Here is a 5,106-nt window from a genome sequence, read left to right as displayed (position 1 = left end):
GCGGAAAAGATTGGACCTGAGTTCGACGGCTAATGCCTCTCGCTCTCGGGCTCCTAATAGCAGCTCCTGATATTCTCGCTGCTTGCCAGGGACTGTGCCCTCCACTAGAGAGCACTGTTGGCCGTTTTCGCGCATCCAACCCTCTCACTGCAGTCCCCACGCTCAAACATTGACTGTCTCGCCGCAAAAGGCGCTTCGAGCAGCATTGGATCGAGCAACCATGTCAGGCGTTTCCTCAGACAGTCTCTGCGCGATTCAGCCTTCAGAATCCGAGGAACGTTCCAAGGGTCTGGCAAAGACGGCCTGTTTATGACGGCTCACACAGCCACCGCTTTTTCGCTAGCGGCAGAGCCCGATGTTCATCTTGTTGGATTAACTCCTGCCGTAGACACGCTTCAGGATTATACACAACGAGACGCAACGAATTTGACGCACGCGCTTCCCCGGCTTACGGACACCGCGAGCTTTCCGTATTTGGGCATGTTAACGGATATGAAAACATTGCAAAAGGCGGAAACCTTGAAACTACTGACGCTATTTCGGGCCGCGTGGGAACGCTTGCCCGGCATTTCACAATGGGTGTTACGCACGATTCGTCTCGGATACACCATTCAGTTTCGAAAAGGCCCGCCTCCTTTCCGCGGAATTCTTCCCACGGTTGTGAAACCAGAGGAAGTCGCGGTGCTGCGGCAAGAAATGACAGCTCTGCTGGGGAAAGGGGCTATAGAAGAAGTACACCCCTCTCTCAGATGGAGTCAGGTTTTTACAGCCGCTATTTTGTTGTACCAAAAAAAGGGGGCGGTTTGCGACCCATATTGGATCTACGCCGTTTGAATCTTGCACTCAGGATGAGCAAATTCAAGATGTTAACGGTAAAGTCCATTTTGTCTCAGATTCAACCAAACACTTGGTTTGTCACGATCGATCTGAAGGATGCATATTTTCATATTCAGATCATCAAGAGACACAGGAAGTTCCTCAGATTCGCTTTAGAGGGCAAAGCGTATCAATACCGTGTTCTTCCTTTCGGCTTAGCCCTGCCCCCCCGAACTTTTTCGAAATGCATGGACGCAGCTCTGGCCCCGTTGCGGCTCCAGGGCATTCGTGTGTTGAATTACTTGGATGATTGGCTGGTGCTAGCTCAATCAAAGACTCAAGCACTCTCTCACCGAGATTTAGTGCTGAATCATCTAAGCAGCCTGGGCTTATGCACGAATTTCCAGAAGAGTGTTTTAATCCCCTCTCAACGGATAACCTTTCTGGGAATAGATTTGGACTCTCACGCGATGACAGCCAGACTATCTCTCCCGCGCATTCAGTCTCTCACTTCATGCGTGCGTCACTTCAAAGTAGGTCGCACAGTGACGGTGAGTCTGTGCCTCAGGCTGTTAGGTCTGATGGCAGCGGCATCCCCTGTAATCCGTCTGGGCTTACTTCACATGCGCCCTTTTCAGTGGTGGACAAAAAGTCAGAACATTTCACCCCGTTGTTTTCCGCATCGTACGATTTCGGTGACACGGAGGTGTGTTATGTCAAGAAAACAGTGGATGTCAACCGAGTTCCTTCTAGCCGGAGTTCGGCTGGGGATTTGTGCTTCCCGAGAGACTGTCACGACGGACGCGTCTTTGACCGGTTGGGGAGCTGTTTGTCAAGGGCGCCCAGCTCACGGAGTGTGGACGGCGACACAACGCGGTTGGCACATAAACAGGTTGGAACTACTGGCAGTTTTTATACCTCTACAGTATTTCTCAAATCTGCTGACCGGCTGTCATGTACTACTCAAGTCAGACAACATGGCGGTTGTGTCGTACCTGAATCATCAAGGAGGGTTACGCTCTTGCCCCCTGTGCAGGCTGGCGAGGAGTATTCTTCTTTGGTCTCAGAACAGATTTCTGTCGATCCCAGACAGACTTTGGAGCAGGGGGAGTGGAGATTACACCCACAGACGGTGAGCCTTTTATGGCAGATATTCGGAGAGGCGAGAGTGGACTTATTCGCGTCGAGCACGACTATGCATTGCCCGCTGTGGTTCTCCCTATGCCCTCCATCGCCCCTAGGCTTGGATGCGTTAGCTCACGATTGGCCCAGGACCAGCTTGTATGCTTTTCCTCCAATTCGTCTAATTCCAGCGGTGTTGTCCAGGATACGGCTGGACAGAGTGGAGCAGCTGCTGCTGGTGGCTCCGTGGTGGCCCACACAGCCGTGGTTTGCGGAACTGGTCAGTCTGGTAGCGGGCTCTCCATGGGAGATTCCCCTCAGACAGGACTTACTATCGCAAGCACGAGGGAAGATTTGGCACCCAAGGCCAGATCTGTGGAAACTGTGGGCGTGGCCTCTGAGCGGAGTGAGTTAATATGTCCCAGTCTTTCTGCGGAAACCTCCGAGACTATTATGAATTCCAGAGCAGCATCTACGAGACGCTTATATGCTTTCAAATGGAAGCTGTTTACGACCTGGTGTGGTTTTCGTAGTATGGATCCAGCTTACTGCCCAGTGGCTTAAGTACTGGAGTTCCTTCAAGACCGTTTCTCTGATGGAGTAACGCCAGCAACTTTGAAAGTTTACGTGGCAGCCATTTCAGCTAACCACGTATATATAGATGGTGCTTCAGTGGGCCGCCATCCGCTGGTCTCTCGCTTTTACACGGTGCACGACGGCTGAGGCCTTTCCGCCCTGTGCGAGTTCCTTCATGGGATTTATCTATTGTGCTGCAAGGTCTATCAGGACATCCGTTTGAGCCCTTGGAAACCATACCGGATAAAATCCTGACCTTGAAGACAGTTCTTCTTATGGCTTTATCCTCCCTCAAGAGAGTTGGGGATTTACAGGCTCTTTCTGTTTCGCCGTCGTGCATGGACTTTGCACCGGGCTCTGTGAAGGTATTGCTGCGACCGAGGCCTAATTATGTCCCTAAAGTCGCTTCGAACCCCTTTCATTTTCAGCAGGTGGTCCTGGAGGCTTTACCCCCTGCTGAGACAGGATCAGGAGATCTAAGTCTTTGCCCTGTCAGAGCGCTCAAGACTTATGTCGATCGAACAGCCCCATGGCGTGAGTCCGACCAGCTGTTTGTCTGTTTTGGACACAAGAATAGAGGCCATGCTGTCACGAAGCAACGCATGTCCCATTGGTTGGTGGAGGCAATATCTTTAGCCTATGAGGCGCGCGGTCTCGCTTCGCCTCTAGGAGTTAGAGCTCATTCCACTAGAGCAGTTGCTTCCTCTCAGGCTGTCCTCAGTGGATCTTCTATGGCTGATATCTGTGCTGCGGCAGGATGGTCCTCACCGAACACTTTTATCAAGTTTTACAGTTTGGATGTAAGGACGGCTCCTGGCTCCCGGGTTCTCTCCGCTTGAGCAGATGCTTCCTTGGATCCCAGCTATCAGGTACGTCAGGCGTTATGGGTTCCTATACGGTGACGTCACCGCAGCATCGAAGTGACCTATGAAAGGGAACATCTCGGTTACGTATGTAACCACGGTTCCCTGAATAGGGAACGAGATGCTGCGGTCCCGGCCGTTCCATACCTGATAGCATTCTTCTCTTCAGTTCATGAAATCTGAGCGAAATAGCGCGCGGCACCCAGGTATACAATGCGTACGCATGCGTAGGGCGGTGCCAAGCGCTATTTGGCCAATAGGATTGGCGAGATGGTATAGGGCTTCAGACATTCGTCACACCGAAAGGTGTTCCCATACGGTGACGTCACCTCAGCATCTCGTTCCCTATTCAGGGAACCGTGGTTACATACGTAACCGAGATGTTATAACGCTATGAGGTGTATCTTTCGATCTGAGTGACGGATTACGGTGACTTCGTCTCTTTTTAATCGTTAGAGTCTGCTGTAAATAACAATATGCCATTTTCAACGATCGGAGCATGTTTCATGAAGTTACCAGCAAAAACGCCAAGTCTAAGCAACTTTTTTTTTTTTACTCACGGTGCATCTGTGCGGTTTTTTTGTGTGTTATAACACAACGAGGAATATCTTTAGATCTAACAGAAAGATTATGGTGACTTTGGTCTCTTTTTAATCATGAGAATCTGCTTTCAATAAGGATGTGCCATTTTCCATGTTTCATGAAGTTATGAGTGAAAAACGCCACGTGAATGCCACATCAGTATATTATTTACATATAGGTCTTGCAGGGCTTAACTTACAAAAACTTGCTCAGGTTTAGTCAAAGCCCAAAACAATTAGGCTTCTTGTGTTCTACTCCGTGAGACCTTTCAAATGACATATGACACATGACTATCTGAGCTGTATTATGTAGGGCTGTGCAAAAAATCAAATACGATTTTCATGCGCATCTCATCAGTAAAGACACTCCTGTAATTAGTAGTATATCTCCAGCTCGTGCGTTCAGATCAGGGTTGCCAGGTTTTCACAACAAATCCTGCCCAGTTGCTTCTCAAAACTAGTCCAAAACTAGCCCAATCACGTTTCCAGGAGGTTCCCCGATAAAAATTGCATCCTGGGGTTAAAATATAAGTTTTTTTGTCAGGGTTGCCCTGGTAATATTCACATTTTCGGGGCTATATATCACAATATTGGTATTGGGGTCGCTTCAACCCGCGAACATGAAAAACAACCGCAGACTTGGCAACACTGGTTGGCATTTACTACACAGAGCCGTAATTCACTGACAATCCACACAAAATCGATTTTAAAATCGCAGGCGATTCTTTCTCGATTTTGAAAGCGATTTTGTTTAGCTTGTTGGTGGACTACGGCTCTGTGGAGTAAATGCCGCTCCACCTGAACCAGTGTTGCCAAGTCTGCGGTTGTTTTTCATGTTCGCGGGTTGAAGCGACCCCAGTACCAATAACGTGATATTTAGCCCCTAAAATGTGAATATTACCAGGGCAACCCTGACAAAAAAACGTATATTTTTAACCCCGGGATGCAATTTTTATCGGGGAACCTCCTGGAAACGCGACTGGGCTAGTTTTGGACTAGTTTTGAGAAGCAACTGGGCAGGATTTGTTGTGAAAACTTGGCAACCCTGATCTGAACGCAGGTGCTGGAGATATACTACTAATTACAGGAGCGTCTTTACTGAAGAGATGCGCATGAAAATCGTATTTGATTTTTTGCACAGCCCTAGT

This window comes from Cyprinus carpio, unplaced genomic scaffold, assembly GCF_018340385.1.
Source record: "Cyprinus carpio isolate SPL01 unplaced genomic scaffold, ASM1834038v1 S000006548, whole genome shotgun sequence".
Classification (NCBI taxonomy): Eukaryota; Metazoa; Chordata; class Actinopteri; order Cypriniformes; family Cyprinidae; genus Cyprinus; species Cyprinus carpio.
This window is presented reverse-complemented; position numbering follows the sequence as displayed.